The 18,493-nt window shown below is 43.2% G+C and overlaps 1 long non-coding RNA gene across 1 annotated transcript in view; it reads right to left on the bottom strand.

Annotated features, from left to right (window-relative positions):
• The window catches only part of LOC137232603 (uncharacterized), a 324,779-nt gene extending 307,167 nt beyond the window's left edge, over window positions 1-17,612 (bottom strand). The window contains exon 1 of the long non-coding RNA XR_010947092.1: window positions 17,520-17,612. This is a non-coding gene — a long non-coding RNA (uncharacterized lncRNA). The remainder of the gene's footprint in view (window positions 1-17,519) is intronic.
• Between the last annotated feature and the right edge of the window lie 881 nt (window positions 17,613-18,493).

The following is an 18,493-nucleotide window of genomic DNA, read 5'->3' as shown; positions in this document are numbered from 1 at the left end:
ATAAGGAATGATTCCTCCCCATCTTGAAAAGTGGTTCTCAGTGGCAGTATGGCCAAATATTCTGACTGAAATATAGATTATCCCTATGAGAGACATCTAATAACCTCCTTAAGCGGGGTAGGTAAGAAAGCAGAGTCAGCAGCTACGGGAAATAACTTTTGGCTTCTCTTTGCAACCATGCTACGGACAGGGGCCTGTGGCTGCTGTGTCATCACCACTTGTGACAACTATGAACTCTAGTTATAGTGCGCTACTTACCCTGCAGCTTTTTCCCTAAGTTTCACCATACGTGGGGTACTTCCATGCACCCTGTGCTTCACAGGGAATTTGTGTATGTGTAATCGATATTAGTAGATATAAAGAACTTCATCGCTCTTAATAGCTGTCCTTCAGAATGCTACTGGTAGTCTAAGAGCCGAGAAGGGATCCTGATTCTTTATTGCAGAACCCAGATGGCTCGTCATCTGGCTCCTTCTGAGAGCACAGCAGACAGGCCCCTTTGTTGCATTAGCATGTTTACTACAGCTGTAGTTACCTGGTGACAGGATGAAATTACACAGACAGCAGTTTACTTTCATACCCCCCACCCCGTAGTCAATTTCCTAGTCTAAGCCACTCTTCCAGGGAGCATGTAATTTTCATTCCTGTTTAATTTCAATCCTCTCTTGTTCGACAGAGTGATTTCTCACCCTTTTTAGATGGTGCCATGCACCCCTCAACTGGATTTCTTCTCCCTGCTGTTAGAGTCTGTTCCTGGCTGAAATATTTAGAGAAACAGTTGTCTAAAAGCAGTTAATTTAATTGAGATTGCACATGCACACACGGACACATGCGCACACACACACACAAATACACAGGTTTTTTTTTCTTTTTCTGACACACAAAGGAACTGTTTCAATATTTTTATTTCCCAGTTTGTTAAATATTTATGTGTGTCCTCACAAAGTAAACTTCCACACGGTAGATATGAAGCCTATAATATCTAGATTTTTTTGGTGGGGGGAGCAAGGGGCAGAGTACAATTGACTAATAGCCATTTTCTTCTGAACTGAAAGTCTGCTATAAACAAGAAGATGCCATAATCTCTCAACCACCATCAAGTTCTTTTATAAATGACTTTTGAAGATTCATAAAAATCTAGCTTAGTGATTCAACAAAGCTCTCAGTACTCAGTCTATGACCGGGTCTTAGCCCTATTACTGGAGAACAGTCAGTATCATCCTAGGAGGCAAATACCAGGAGAGAAATATTGAGAAAAATGATGCACAAGTGCATGCCCACACGCACGCACATACACACCCCACATTCTTTTTACGGGAAATATTCAAATCAGAGACAAAACCAAAAGGACAACCCATCCAAAAATGTTTCCTGATCTGGAATCCTCATTTTCACTAGCAACACGAATGCCTAGTCTCACAGCTCACTTTTCTTTGGCCTCCCTTTGAAAAGGGGTACTGGTTGGAAAGAAAACGATTCTCCATGAGCAGGGAGCTGATTGGACAAGTCACTTCATATTCCTGTCTCTTTCTCTCTAATAGTATCTCCGTCTGAATCTTTGGGAATGCCAATAAAGAAAGTTGTCTTCCTGGAATACCAACTTCAACTTGTTTTAGTTCTACAAATAATGTTTCCCCCTTCCCAATGTCTTACTCACCAATCATGTTAACCAATGAAGTAAAATGTATATAGCATGCCTGGGGAGGGGAAGTGTATGTTGGGGCAGGGGATAGTAACCCATGTTTGTGCAAATCAGATACTATGTGGGGCCCCATGTGATGCAGTCCCAGTACTGTGTCATAACCAAAGAGACATGGGTCCATCAGCCAACGCATCTGAAAAGTTTCAGTCTTGCAGCTCTCAGAGAACATTACTGACACCCTAATTTACAACCCAGAATGATTCTTAAAATCCTCTTTTCCTTTATCTCCAATTCATGAACTCCAAAACTACTCCAGAACCTCTCCAAATCCTTTACTCTCAACTTTTCACTAGAAATTCTCTTTACTCTCTAGGCCACATGATCCTGAGAAAGACAGAGACAGACAGACATATCTACATAGAAACACACATATATGTGTACGTATATATGTACAGATACACCACTCATATATATATTAGGCATGTGCCCATATAAGTTTCTCTCTATATACACATATACATATATATGTTTGTATATCACACACACATACACACACACATTCAATCCCAAAGTTCTGCATCACAAAAGCTTATAAATTGGATCAGCAAAATAACTCTCCTTAAAAATTTAGAAGGGGGCTTCCCTGGTGGCGCAGTGGTTGAGAGCCCGCCTGCCGATGCAGGGGACACGGGTTCGTGCCCCGGTCCGGGAAGATCCCACATGCCACGGAGCGGCTGGGCCTGTAAGCCATGGCCGCTGAGCCTGCGCGTCCGGAGCCTGTGCTCCGCAACGGGAGAGGCCACAACAGTGAGAGGCCCACGTACCGCAAAAAAAAAAAAAAAAAAAAAAATTCAGAATGGAAATTGAGGCAGCACGGAAAACAGCTTCTTCAAAGTGTTGGAGAATGGTTTAAAAAATATATAACAAACTCCTGTACTAATAAATTTTTGTCCCCACCATAGCTATTCATCCTCTCTCTCTTTTTTTGGGGGGGCGGGGAGGTAGATTCTCAAGCTACTGTCACTGCATCAGGCCCCTCCCTCCATGCGTATATGGTTCATGCTGACTTTCTACTCTAACTCACCTTTCAAAGCCAAATCATTTATGAAGATGCCAAAATAATCATGTAATTCCATAAGAAATGCCCCTGTGCGGATGAAAGCGGAGCTTAGACAGCCAGTTTTCTGGGCAGCAAGGAGATCTCTCGATACTGTCTCGTCAGTCTTTTAATTTTAGATGTGTGTTTTTATTTTAAGAATTAGCCTCTAGATCTTCATGGCTGTATTCACAGTTGGATTTTTGGCTTATTTACAGATCCCTCACTGCCCATCAGGAGGCCTCCAGAGACACACAGAGACCCATTTATCCATTATCCAATCTGAGTTCCCAAAGGGTCAGATAAGATGATTACTAGCAGCATCAGACTGATGTCTAGTCAGGGTTCCTTCTAGGTCTATTTTAATAGGAGTAATCTCAGAAGCAATTGCAACATATCCATACTTGTAGCTCACACAGACTGCCACTGTTGGGAAGAGCTTCCCAATCCTGTGGGCAGCCCTTTATCCTGGGGCGGGGGAGCCTCTGACTCCTGAATCCATGAGTTGAATCTGTCCGAGTCTAAACAGGACAATGATTTAGACGAGCAACAGCTCAAAATGTGGACGACCTATGCCAACCCCAACAGTACCACTCTACTGAGCTCACGTTAAAACGTGCACAGGGAGGCAGCTTGCCTTCTCAGATGAAAACATTTGTCAAGCTCACTCGTGCAAACGTTGACTGAGGGCAGAGACTTCGGATGTGAGGACAAATCTGGCAGAGGCAATATACGAATGGCAATGGATGATCAAGGGTAGAGGAGAATGCAATTGAGGTGACTGAAGTCAGAACCAAATGGGGTCTGCATTGAGTGTCCAGGCCACACTTACAGGTTTGGGAACAAGATAACCTGCATCCAAGGTGTTCCTTAGGTCAGCTCAGTTGATTCAGCAGGGATCTAAGGCCCTGGTGTGAATGCTTACCTGGCAAGAAATCCGATAGACGAGCAGCCTTGGGAGACAACCTTGGAGACGGCCTCTGTCCATCACTAGCTGTTTAATAATGGATAAAGGCCTTGCCTCATCTGAGCCTTAGTTTCCTCACGTGCACCATGCAACATGCGTAAAACATTCACCAACTACTTAATAAGCTCGCAAGGATCCAGTTAACGTAGGGAAGCATTTATCTCGAAGTAGGGGCTCAGCAATGATGGCTGCTGTTACTCTGAGGGGCCAGGCACCCTGACGTAGAACACGTGGCTGGTCCAATCCCTGCAGGCAGTGTCACCCACAAGGTATAGCACTGTTTCCCATCTGGGGAGAAAGTTAACTGCAGATTTCCATGGGAGTCAAGCCCGGAAATTTGAATATTCAGTGAATTCCACCAGGACCTTATGTATTTAAGGGATGAGAACCACTGGTTTAGGATATGGCGATCACCTTCAGTGCTGAAATTATTTTAAGTCATACATTCTTTTCTGATGGCTTATAGAAAGTATACAAGGCACACACATGAAGTTTGGACATTGTGCAAATTCTTTTGCCTTTTGGAAGGTTTTTTTACTTTAAATATCATGTTTTAGTTTAAAAATCCATAATTTAGAACTCAGAAATACATTCCCATAGAATTACTTTCTTTAAAGGGTGGTTAGATTTCCAGGAACATTTCCAAAATCCTTGTGGTAGCCAAAATATAGTACTTTCAATTTGTATCACAGGTTAAAAGGACTTTTCTTTTTTGATATGATATTAAAGAATCAAAAGTGAACATGGTATCAAAGGCAAAATAATACTAAAGTAAATAGCAGTGTTTCCAGATTAAGAATTGAATCCTTCCTGAGGTCCCTAGTTAATTGCTTAAGTCATGTATTTGGCATTTTAGTTATAACTGAAGGCACAGCTCAGGGGCACAGGGTCAAGCAATGGGAGTTGGTTTCATGGGCATCCACCCACTCAGCTTCTGGAAACGGTTTACCACTTTGAACAGTGTTTAGTGGAACTGGTGAATTTAAAGACCCCTTTTAAAAAGAAGAATTTTTAAATGGACCCCAAGGTTGGCTTACTCATTTTGCAGATACTTGGATACGTAGAAGTATGTTAATGATCACTGCTGATATAATCATCAGCACACACTCAAATGAGAAATAAACACAACTGCGAAGCATAATTAAAATTAACATTAAAGAAATACGATAAATGAAACTGCCACTTACTATGCGAATATGTCCTGCTCTCTTGTGTATGCTTGTGAATTGGGTGGGTTTATACCAACTTTTTGTTTACCAAATTCCACGGAGTTATTTGCCTTCATTTGGGCCACACACACGCTTAACATAAAGTCCTTTTCTGTCATGTTTCCCGTTGATACTCGTTGTCCACTAACTGGCTCTGGGGTAAGAGGAGACCCAGAAACCTGGAGACTCTAGAGGAAGCACAGACAAAAGAGACCCCAAGGCCAAACCTTCCAAATGCCCTTCTGGGTGGGGAAGCCCCAGTAAGGGCAGGGTCATGGCCATCATCCCACGCACTAAATATTCACGAGGCTATTTACATAGAGGCTGACAGAGAAGGAATAGGAGTTGTCACAATTCATCCCTCTGGGGCAAAAACAACAGCCTTTCTGCCTAAGTAGGAAGAAGAAGACTGCTGCCAGGAGGGGTGAAGCCCTGGTCAGAGCACCAAGCTACGTTGCAGTATGCTCAGATATAAGGCCCACTAGGCCTAACTGCAATACACTGGTGTTGAGCACTTGAAAGTGGAGCTGGTGTGACTTGAGAAGGGCTATAAGTATAAAACATACACTACATTTCAGTATGCAAAGAAAATTCTCAGTTACGATTCTTATATTGATTACATATTGAAATACGTTTAAGCCAACATGTCTAAAATGGTCTCAGCTGATTTTATCCATTCCCCTACTGTTTTTACTGTGACAAGTAGAAAAGTTGAAATTATGAAAGTGACCTGCATTCTGCTTCTGCTGGACGGTGCTGCTCTAGCCATTACTCAGTCCTTCTTTTCCTAAGCCATCAGTGAGACTGATTGGCTCCAGTTCCATACCCTCTCCTCAGTCACTTCTCTCCCTCCTCACTGCGGCCACCTTAGTCCGCGCTACCACTGCTCACACCTGGATAAATGCTAGAATATTCTAACTGGCCCTGGAAGTCTGTTTCTACACAACTGTTAGTATGATCTTCTCAAACCCCTCACATCATGTGTCTCTCTTCAATGGCTTTTGATTGCTGTCAGAAGGAAAGCTAAGCTTGTTTCCGTGGCAACGAGATACAGCGTACTTAACCTGCCCCTGCCTACCTTTCCCACTTTATCTCATGTCACAATCTTCCCTTCAAGGGTCCAGCATAGTGTCCCTCTCTGGGCTTCTAGAAAAACAAAAAACAAGCTACTTCAACCTCAGGGTCTTTGCACTAGCAGTTCCTTTTGCCTGGAAATCTCTTCTCCCTGATAGTCAGTATAGCTGCTTCTTCTTCTTCTTAAGATCATGGTTTAAATGATGCCTCCTCAGAGAGGCTGACCTTGACCTCTCAAAAGCAGGCAAACTTACTTATATCCTTAGACTTTTTCTCTGTTGCACATATCAGTTTTTGAAATTTTATTTATGTGTTTATCATCTTTCTCCATACCCTAGAATATGAGCTCCATCAGACCAGAGGCCCTAATTGTAAAGTCTGTTGATAATTTACTGGTATACTGGTAATCCTCATACCTAACATAGGGTAGGCCTTCATATATAAGTTGTATTAATATATTTATATATATAAAAATACATACATACTTTTCCAATGAGTAAAGTTATATTGGGCAGAATTAAGGCTATTTCATCCTGTATATTGGAGGAGGGTTAGAAAAGTAACATCTGAACACACAATGAAGATTCCCTACTTATCTAGTCCAAGGCAAGCTGCCTCATAAAGGTCATTCAAACCTTTACTGATCTAGAGCATCTAATGTCTAATATTTTTCATGGTAAGAGCCTAAATGAGACTAGGAAGCAGTGGCTGTCTTTAAATAAGTGAATCACAACTAAGGCTGGATGTGTTTCTGTTTTAACCTAACATAGGGCTCTCTCCCAGGATGTTATAGCAGACATGGAACATGATATACCTCATCAGTACTGGAGATACAACACTCCCTAATTTTTCCAAAAACCATACCTGAGTTCCTTCCCACCTATTCTTAGATAGACCCAGTTTAGTTTAAATATGGAATAAAAGGGTGATTAAGAATTTGACATACAGTTTCAAATCTCACATCTAAAAATCACGAAGTCAGCAAATGTTATATGCTGGGAGTCAGCGAAACTATAGACTTAATATAGATCTTCTTTCAGCCTTAATTTTACTTAAAAATTCTTGTGTTGGGGGGGATAATTTAAACAATGTTAATACCAATATTAGAAGAGACACAGATACTGAATGGAAAAGAGGAAAACTTTGTATCATTGTTTTTAGCTAAACATTGACCCTTCTAAACAAATCTGCACTTGGCAGGCTGCTCTGGCTTCTCTCCCAGACCCAGACTCTCAGCAGTGATTGTTACCCTCTTAGCATTAGGAGACTGGAGGGGAAAATTTCAGAATCATTAAGGCAGTGATTCTGTCCAAACCATGGCTGCTGGTATCTCACCAGGGAGCCATACAGTCTTCTAACACCGGGGTGTGGTTGTGAAGTCCCACAAATGCAGAATGCAATGGGGTTCATTACCAAGAAGGCAAATTAATTCTATTTTCAAGGCAGTAGTGAGAAACAGGTATTTTTATTTGCTACCCTTAAATGCTGTCAGATCTTGGTCACACTAACATACAAAAGTTCTACATCTACCACCACCTCACCTCCCAATAGAAAACACAGGTACAAACACCAAAATAGATAAACCAAACAGTAAGATCATCAAACAGCAGATTGAGGCATCAAAATTCAAGTCCTGTAGTTTGTCTCTAGTTAAAAAGGCCACATGGAAACTGTTGGGCCCCAGGGAAAATGCATTACATGCAAAAGAGACTTTGGTTTGGAACTAGCACCCAGTGCCTACCAGAGCACAGCCCTGACGTGACCAGACCCTGTATCCCGACAGCTATTTCTACACTCTTAACACGCGCACGAGCACACGTTGCACAGCCTTCCAGATAACCTTGGGCAGCGGTGGCTACGCAGTGGGAACTCGTTACCTGCCAGTAACGACCGTGCTAAGAGCCCTGTGTGCATCTTCTCCTAGGGTCCCTCACCAACCCTGGGAAGTACATGCTGTTCTTCCTCCCATTTTATGATCAAAAACACTGAGCCTCAGTCATGCTAGTTACTGCTGTATACACCTACGTTTCCTCTTCCCAGAGAGAGGCCCACTTAAAGGCACGAGAAGGCAGTGAGCTCTCCTCTTTCTGCCTCTTAATCCACAACCTTCTGGGTTTGTGTAGCACATCCAGAAATCCCAGCGAGTTTATCCACTTCAATATTAGGGACATTTTTTCCTGTGTGAAGTGGGCTCAAATGCAGAGATTGAGTGAGGAGCCACCCTTCTTGTCCTCACACCAAGGAGGGCCAAGCGGAAATGCTGCGTGGAGAGTTTGGTGCTCTACAGATGGCTTCAGGAGTTGATGAGTGCAGTCGGATATAAATAATATCATTTAAACCAGGACGTGGCTTGGGGACATAGCTAATTCCAACGGCAATCGCTTTGCCAGAGCAGCTTTCAATGTTGTTTCACGTGATTTCACAAACCCTGGAACTGCACAGGGTATTTTCACACCTGCAGAGGTAATAAGTGACTTTTGATAACACTTGCAAAGTCGGTTGGCAAAAGTCAAAGAAGCCGGTGGAATGTAAGCTCTCCAGAGGTCCTCTTCCTGTTCCCCACTGCCTTCCTGAGTGGAGGGAGGCCATCAAGTGGGCGGGCTGCAGGCTCACAAACAGACTGACGTTGCAGTTGGTGTGTGGGTTTGCCTCAATTTTATCAGGAGATGAAAACAAACATGAAAATGCCTCGGGTTTCATGGCAGCGGCAAGACATGGGGCTGAATTTCCTGCCTTCAGCAGATGTGGAGCCCCTGTTCATAGATCATCCTACCCTCTAGACACATAAGCGAACTGTACACAGATGTCACCTGTGTGTTAAAATCCACACCAGGAATTTATCTCCTTGGTGTGTGAAGGGTATGTACTTCCAGGAGTAGAGATTTCTGATCTCTCTCCTCTGCTACATCCCAACCATCTTTTAACTCAGAATCTGTAAGTGTCCTAATATAAAGAGATGCCAATACCCCTCACGGTATGCTCTGAGACAAAGAGAAACTCAGGCGTAACTATTCAGAAATTCAAAATCAACATAGCCTCAAACAAAATTTTTAAAAGTCATTTCTTGTGAACACTTTATGGTGGATTCCACAGCATACAAAGGGACTATGTCCCACAGGAATTTATTAGTAGTCTACGAAGAATTCTATGAATAAATTATACAAACTGTAACACTATATGTCAAAAACGACAGAACTCTGCTGAAAAATTCTGGTAAGTAGACTTAAAACATGTGCATTACATCTGGATGACCAGTTCAGATAGAAATCATTCATTCAACAGGTATTTATTGCTAGGCACCAGGAATAGAGGACTGAAAACCAAAGTTATGGCCCGTCTTGTGGAGTTTATGGTCTGGAGGAAGAAGTGGTTAACAAACAAAAGGACAGACAAACAGACAAACAGGGACAGTAGCAGAGAGCAGGGAGGAGATTCATCGCTCCTTCCTGAAGACTTCACTCAATGCTCATGTCTCTAATGTTTCAGATCACTCTTCAGGATATAACAGGGGCCCGAGTCATCTTTGGAACATCAGTCATTGCGCCAGCAAGGTAATGGTTAGAGAACTCAAGGTAATAAGCTATCAGATACTCACAACGTCAGGTAAGCCCAACCAAACAGAATGAACACAGTGTCTTGAGAGGCAGTAGAAAGTGCAAGCTTGGGCATCAGGGACCTGGACTACTCACCATCTAGATGTCCTCCAGGCAAGGCACCTAGGCTCAGTGAGCCTCAGATTCCTCACATGTAAATGGAACAAGTGTACCAACCTCAGACGGCTCTTGTCAGAATGAGCTAATAAAATATAACGTGTCTGTTCACTTCTGGTTACACAAAATAGGTAAACAAAAAGGGCTGTGATTCTCACTGAGGAAACCCGACCTCTCACTCGTAGAGGGACGGCATGAAAGGTACCCAGGGACTTCCATGGAGGCAGGCTCTCTCTGGAAACCAGGATGGGGATTTTCCACGCCCTCCTCCTCTCCTGGGCGCAGAGGGGTATCTGTTCACCCCAGATGAATGACCCAAGGCAACCCCACAAACTAACACTTTTCTGTCCATTAAAATAATCGAGAAGGTAGAGTTACTTGTACGATCTTCTCCAAGTTACAAGTTACATTCTTTTGATCAAGAGAAAAAGATGAGTTATGTTAATGGGTCAGTTGTAAATTATCTTAGGGCAGAAATAATAGTCCATATTTAAAATATAGATTGCATCTATCGCCATCCTCAAATTCGGTTTGTGGTGTTACGTACCCAAATTGGATTCAATTTGTTAAGTATTTGTTGGCAACCTACATAATCCTCTGTGTTCCCATCTCAGTTCTAAGATGTACAAAAACGTTTCACATAGAGAATCTGAGTAGAGTATGTGTATGAATTTTCCAGGTTGACTTGTATGTACGCTGTCTGCCGTAGTTCCTGTTTGCTCTGAACACCTTGGCTCCTTCTACAGCTCCCGCTCTGGTGTGTTTTTTGAGTGTTTCCCTCTGAGTTTGTTTGTAATCACAGCCCTGGCACTTGGAAGATTTGCCACTAGGAGTTTTAATGCAGGTGGTCTGAAGCGAACATGAATCTTGCCTTTTCCTAGAGAGCCAATGTCCAGCCTTTCACTAGCTAATGACCACTCCCCTCCAACCACCACCCCTGACATGCACGGAGCCCTTATTTGGAGCCTGGCCCTACTATGAGCTTTTGTATGTGGTAACTTGACCCCCTGACTTCCTCTGAGGAGTGTAGACGATGGAAGTTGTCTCCCAACGAAGGATGGCCTCAAAACCCAGGGCAGTTTCATCCCAAATGGTAAACCAATGGGTATTACATGTTGTTCACATGTGTCTGTGTGTAAATAAGTTATTAATGGGGACTCTAAAGTCCATGGCTTTCCTAAAAGGGTTTCTGCAGTTTTCTTAAGCTCCCTGGGGCAGGGATCATGTTTTATATATCACTGTATGTCCAGCACCTAGCATGTGCCTGGAACTTTGTAGGTTTTAATCACTTTGTTAAATGAATAAATGATGGCTTACATACAGTACAGAAGAGAAGGCCTGATGATAAAACAAGCTATGACCTCCTTTGAGGAAGAATGACCAAGTGGTGTCAGAGGTAGGTCCAAGCAGCTGGCAGGCCTGCACGTGAGTCTCAGCTCAGCCAGGAGCCTGGGGAAATTTAACCCTTGGTACCCCACAGGAGACATGGAGGAAATGGCACACGGGGTTTGGGGGAAGTTGAGACAACGTTCAGAGCCGCTTGGCTAGCATATCAGTGAGGCCCTGGTGGAGAAGGCAGCATTGGAACCAGGACCAGATTCACTGTGGAGGTGGAGGAGGTGTACTTTGTAGCCAGAAGAAACTGCCTAAATTCAGACCAAAGGTGGGGAATCATGGGGCAAGAGCAAGGAACAGCATAAAGTCCATTTTTCTGTAACAAAGGGTGTGTGGAAGGAAATAGGATGTGGAGAGGGAGCAGGGCTTCAGTCCAGCTTGAATTCTGCATAAAGAATGCGGGGGTTTATTCCATAGAAAGGTATGCCCCAGAGTGGGCAACACACACATCACTGGCGTACACATGCAGTGCCAGGTAGATTGTAAAGAGACAGTACGTCCATCAGTCCCGCTCCGACCTCTGATGAAGCCAAGGAGAAAGTCTCCATCAATGCATATCTAGAACATCTGATCCATGACAACTATACTAGTCAGGGTCTCCAAGGAGAGATATGACCCCATCAAAAGTAGGAGAATCCAGGAGGGGTTAACAAAGGGGCTACAGACCACGTACGGGGATAGGTGACCACAAGCAGCAACCCAGGGCTAGTAAAGGCCCAGCTGTCACTACCTCTAGGTGTCAAGGGATAAGACGAGGCAGAGTTTACGGTAACGCAGAAGGGGAGAGCCCTGTGGACGAAGCCACCTTAAAACAAGCAGCAACCTTTGGTCAAGGCACACCGCCAGGCAGGCGGTCAGGAGGCAAGGGAGGGGGCAGGAAACACACCGCTTTGCTTCCCTCCCTCCAAGACCCTGCTGGGCTCCCACAGGCTGAGCCCAACTGGAGACAAGAAGGTAGCAGAGCTCCCGAGTCTGTCCACAGAGCTCAGCCTCCCGGGGCAGACAGCAAGGAGAAGGGAGGAAAATGGATCTGGAGGAACAAATGGAAGACAACTCGGTACTCACCCACTTTTGTACACACAGAGAGAGCAGGCCTCAGGCTTACAGCCTCAGGCAGTACTGTCTCAGCTAGGAGATGCTACTTCTGTTTTGTTTTGCTTTCACTGTATTTATTGTCAGCTTCTATTTTGATAGATGATACCGGTTTTCCATTTACTTGGAGATAAAGTTTCCTTTTAGAATACATTTAAGTAAAAAAGGTCCATTTAAAGATAAATATGAAGTAAGCAACGGCACAAAGAGAAGGGAAAGCAGCAAAAATAATGGAGGTGATATTGGAATGACCGATGTTTGGAAAATGCCTCATAAGAAAACTGGGTGCTGCTGACAGTTTGCGAGCAGGAGAGATAGGATCAAGGCTCTGCTTTGGGAAGCTTAATGTTGCTGCAGCTACACAGTCCACAGCAGAGGAGCTGGGAGGCCTTTAGGTTGTGGCAGTGGGCCTGCAGAGGTAGGGATGGAGGGGAAGAGTTGGAGGAAAAAGGGTAGAATTGACAATATTCGGTAATTCATTTCACAGAGGGCAAGCAAGATATGAGGCAAAAGATAACAGCTGCTACCAAAATTGCCTTTAAAAAACATCTATTACCAGGAATATTAGAACTCATGTAGGAAAATAACATGACAGCGATCAAGGCCTGCTAACAGGTAGAGTTTTTAGGTAATTCATCTCCTGTGAGGCCGTCTGCAATGAAAGGAAAACATGAATGTTTATCTAATGAGTGTCTCCTCCTGATGTTTCTCCAGAACAGCTGGGTTTGTTTTTCAGATTGGCAGCAGAAAAATTGGGAAGGTCAGCCAGGCTTGACTTCTAGCACCGGGAGGGCAATTTTCATGCCTTGGATCAGCGTCATAGAGGAGGTGACTTTATAGCACACAGACACTCTGGATGTTTATTTAGAACTTGGAAGTAAGCTGGGAGATCCATTTCCTGAAAAGACTATTTCGTTAGAAAAATGAAGTCAAAGAGACAGAATCATCCAAGTGTCACAGAAAAATAATTTGAAACTACAGGTTAGGAATAATAAGAGTTCATCAAGTTTGAAAAACAGCTTCGGCCTGGTAAGGATTTTGAGAGTAATTTCTCACCTTACCCCGAATTTCAAAAAAGAAAAAAAATTACACATACACACAATGACTTTCTGGACATGCTTCACTTGTATGAAAGTTACCTTCAATTAAATTCTCAATTTCTGGTTTCCTGAGAGTTTTAACCGTCATGTTTTCAAATGAGCCAGTGATTCACAGGAATTGAGAGAAGGAAAAGACCTATCAGATTACCAAGTCCATCTCAAAAGATATCCAGGGGAGTTTTTCCTGCAGTTCGCCTACCACTGCCTTGCTCAGTTCTGGTTTTAAATGACTCCAGCAATGGGACTCTTCATCAGTCTAAGAGGCCCAGGGGAACCCTCTCTCAGTCTAAGGGTCTTCATTTTAGAAAAGAATATTCTGATATTAAGTCTTGTCATACCACTTGCCTCTCCCAGTGGAGCCCCACTTCTTCTCTACCATTCTGTCCTTCAGCCCCTCCAGATGCTAGGAAGAGGCGTTATATTTCCTCATCGGTTTCTCTTTCCTTCCCCTTCATCATTTCTTATTCTTTTTTTTAATCTGAAGATTTGCACACATTTATCTGCATCTCTGATCCCTATCACCATAGTAATGGAAGACTTTGACAAGGCTGTCATTTCAAAGGCCAGCCGCTTACCTTTAGGGCCTTCAACTCCCATTCTAGAATCCTGAGCATTTCAGACCTGGGTTAACACCATGGGTGACCAGATACTGGTCTGGGGACCAGGGCCTGCCACAGAACCTGTACATGACCAAAGGTCTGTGGTCAATGTGGTAAAGGTCCCTATTTCTCTAGGGTTTGCAGGATAATGGAAATTTGGCCGTGTATTTTTGTATATTTAGAAGCATTAGAAAGAACGTAGAGCTGAGAAGCATCCCATTTCTGCAGTTACCCAACTCTGAGCCTCTGGATCTCAATTTCTACATTTGCCAAAAGGAGGGGTTGGACTGTACACCAGCTAAGGGCAACTAGTGCATTACATCACTAGAGCTCAATCCCAATTTAAAGTAGTAAAGGCAACACCTCCAACTTAGGATTGTCAGACTTAGCAAATAAAAACACAGGACGCCCAGTTAAATTTGAACTTCAGGTGAGTAAATAAATTTTAATGTAAGTATATCTTGTGCAATATTTGGGACATACTTATACTAAAAAGTATTCATGGGCTTCCCTGGTGGCGCAGTGGTTGAGAGTCCGCCTGCCAGTGCGGGGGACACGGGTTCGTGCCCCGGCCCGGGAAGATCCCACATGCCGCGGAGCGGCTGGGCCCGTGAGCCATGGCCGCTGGGCCTGCGTGTCCGGAGCCTGTGCTCTGCAAGGGGTGAGGCCACAGCAGTGAGAGGCCCGCGTACCGCAAACAAACAAACAAAAAAAGTATTCACTGTTTATCTCAAATTCAAATTTAGCTGGAGGTTTTCTATTGTATCTGGCAATGCTACTCTCACTTCCACCTACACATTATCATCCTGGTTGATGGCTGGCATGTAGGTGGCTGAGTAGAAGACTTTTTCTCATTACCTCCACCCAGTGCCCTGATAGAGCCCCTAAAGCTCCGCTAAAGCTCTAGGCTCAGATATTTCCAAATATGTGCATGCTTACTTGCTTCTCAAGGTTCCTGAACAATCCAAATGTGACCAAATGAGGGGAAATACTTTAAAAAGTGTAAAGTACCATACGTGTGCATTATGAACATTAAGCATGAAAGCCGGCATCAGAATGTGATGACAAGGTGGTAATAAGTCTGCATTTCCTGTACTACAGTCCTGCACAGTTAAAAGCCAGCCTTCCTCTCAGGATCCCAGCACTTTCCACAGCAGCGCAGCCACATCTCGGCTCTAACAATAATAAAACTACTCGTTTAATTATTGGAAATTTCCCATGTGCCAGGCACTGTCCTAGGGACTATACATGCATTATTTCATTTAATCTTAAAAACAATCCTGTAAAAATGGAACTCCGTTACCTCCATTTTACAGATGAAAAGACAGGCCAGAGGTGCAAAGTGACTCATTGAAAATAGAAGATTGTCCATGGAAATGGAAGGACCACCAAAGGATTTTCACACATCATGACAAAGGGATTTTAAAATTTATATCTGAAAGCAAAGGGCCAAATGTACCATGAAACTCCTAGGGAAAAAACCAAGCCAAGGGACTTGTCCCATCAGATGATAAGGCTTATTTTAAAGCTATTGTAATTAAGACAGTGTGGTATTTGAAAAGAGGAAGACAAATGGAAGCGCAGAGAGAATACAGAAACATACCCATGCCTGTAATGGAAACGTGACTAGTTCCCTGACAGGGCTGACACACAGAGCAGTGGGACAAAGAGGGCTATTCAATAAAGGGCTGACTCTATGCAGAAGTAAAATTGAATTTCAACCTCAAAAAAGTAAACACTGAGTCCATATGCATCAACACCTAAATATGAAGGACACAACTTGAAAAGTTTAATAGATGAAAACATAAAGAATTATTTATCACCTCAGCACAGAGAAGGATTGCTTAAACAAGATGCAAAATGGCACTAAAACGAGATTGATCAAATGTGGCTACATTAGAGAGAAGAACTTCTGCTTACAAAAACAAACCACAGAGTGAAAACAAAGATTAGAAAAAAGTATGATTCACAAGGGATCAGTCTCTGCACACGCACTGTTCTATACAGTAGCTGTGACATACACGTGGCTTTTGAGCAATCAAACTGTGACTAGCACAAATTGAGATTTGCCCTAAGTATAAAATACACACCAGATTTCAAAGTCTTCATCAATAATTTTATGATTATGTTTTAGATGTGTTTGGATAATATAAACGAAGCTAAATGAAATAACAAGTCATTAAAATCAATTTTACCAGTTTCTTTTTACTTTTCTAATGTGGCTACTAGAAAATTTTAAATTACATATGTGGCTTGCATTATGTTCCTATTGGGCAGCACTGATCTAGAATACAGAGAGCTCCTATGAGTTAATAACAAAGAAAAAACCCAATAGAAAAAAATGAAAAAGGTTACGAAGAGATTTTTCACAAAAGGAACAGCCAACATAAGAAGATGCTCAACCTTATCAACAATCTGAATTAGCGAAACCAAAACTGCAATGAAATATCTTTTATGCCTTCAGATTAGCAAAACCTAAGAACTCTAACGACATCTACTACTGGCAAGGGTATGGAGCAACGAAAGGTCTCACTCGCTGATGCTAGGAGTAAAAGTTGGTACAAACACTTTAGAAAACACCTTGGCGCTAGGCGGTAAGACTGAACATGCACATAACCAGGAGCGAGTTTGCCAGTTTACAAGGTATCTACCCTGGAGAGCTCTTGCATGTGGGTGACAGGAGACATGCACAGTGATGCTTTTAACAGCCTCATCTGTGATACCAGAAACCGGAAATGACCCCAGTTTCCATCCACTCTAGATTGCTTAGATCAGTTGTGAAAAACTATACGGAACATTTAAAAAGAATGAACTGAAGCTATGTACAGCTAAACGATATCAGCGATATGGAGAGGTATTTCTTACAGGTTAAATGATCACACAAAATTCAGAGGGCGCCGCCTCTCCGAGGGAGGAAGGTGGAGGAGGTGGGCGTGCCCGGGGAGGGGATCCTGGGGAATAGGGGGAGTCACTCAGATTCCATTGCGTAAACTGAGTGGTGGGTTCACAGGTGCTTATTTTCCTCTAATTTAAACTGTAAATATACATCGTATATCCTGGTTTTAAAGTATGCTACTTCACAATTTAAAGGGTTTTTTTTAAAAGGAAAACACCACCAGTTACTCTCTGCGTATGTGTGATATTACATTCATCTAGATGCACTGCCTTTCACTTGCTTTTTAATAATGACACCTCTCAGGTGGGACCATGTTCTGTTGATCTTTTCTCTGCAACCTGGCCCCTCTGTCCCACATCCTGTCCTAGGTAATCTCCAGATTACATGTTTCATCTATGATATAAATACCATCTTTGGAAAAATAAAATAAGGATTGCCATTCCTGTGCTCGATTCATCTCAGTCACTTTCTCTGCGAGTAGCACAGACCAAAGGGACTCAGGACCCGCACTCCATGGCCACTGAGCTTAGAGGACCCGGGGGAGCTTGCGGCCTGGAGGAGCCTGGCCCCTCTACTCTCGCAAGCTCTCTGCACCCTCGGTCCAATCCTGCTTTGATTCCCCCACTTGAGTTTTTGTCACAGTTAATGCAAGGTAATTGGAGATACTCTTGAAACAGAACGTGTGGACTCGTGTCAATACTCTTGGAGAGATACAAGAAAATAAAAAGGTGCAGACTTACTGAGGTATGCTTAGAGTGGCCAGGTTTCCCAGATGATTCTGCAGCTCTCAACCCACACTGAGGCAAGGGCATCGAAAGCAAATTTAGTCGACTTGAAAACTGAACCTCCATCCTGATCCTAAAACAATTAAAAGATTTTTATTTTAAGAGGTCAAACCACCCTAGCAGGTATTTTCCCTAAACCGTTTTTTTCCCTTTCCCTTAGAAATGGAAACTCTGATGGAAACTCCTGGAGTATCAGGTATAGCTCTAATCTAATCTTCCTTAGATTAGAACAAAAATAAACCTGTATTAATTGTGTGTGTGCGCTTTAATTCTTGCACCTGTAGCACCCCCAAGCCAATATCACCTTGGAAACGTCATTCCCTCCACCTGAGGGCAACTGAGGCCTTCCCTGAGCAAAAGTCCTCCCAGCAGGAAGGGTTTATGGGGCCTGCTACTCATGGATCCTAGGCAGCCTCTCCATGGTTTTCAGGACCCTGATCTTCTGTCTCCTCTAGGTGAGCCCTAAGTCCTGGCTTTAAAAAACATGACCAATCAATACACAAACCCAGTCATGACGAATCAATGCACAAACCGTTATTCTCACTGTGGAGCGGAACAATTACTAAAATCTATTTGCCAGCAAATGTGCCTCATCTTGTAAATCGTTGGGCCGTTAACCTTAACAATTGATGGTGTGCCATCTCTATCCAATTCGATTAAAGTACACACCAAGGTGATACTTAAGAATGCATTTCAGGCAAAGGAGTATACTATTATATTATTATATCCTCATACATTAAACAACACATTTATTTCCCTTCTTAGAAAAAGAACACTGCATGATAAACACAGGGTAGAGGAGAAGCAAAAGCAGTGATTTTAAGAATAGCTCAAGAGAACTGGAGACGAGAAAGGAGGAATCCCGAGGGCTGCAGCCACCACCCCCTCTGGCGTCGCTGCGGAATTTCTGGGCTTAGGTGAAGGGTGGA

Source organism: Pseudorca crassidens, chromosome 10 (assembly GCF_039906515.1).
Source record: "Pseudorca crassidens isolate mPseCra1 chromosome 10, mPseCra1.hap1, whole genome shotgun sequence".
In the NCBI taxonomy this organism is placed as follows: domain Eukaryota; kingdom Metazoa; phylum Chordata; class Mammalia; order Artiodactyla; family Delphinidae; genus Pseudorca; species Pseudorca crassidens.
The sequence above is the reverse complement of the archived record's forward strand: the minus strand, read 5'-3'. Positions and strand labels throughout refer to the sequence as shown.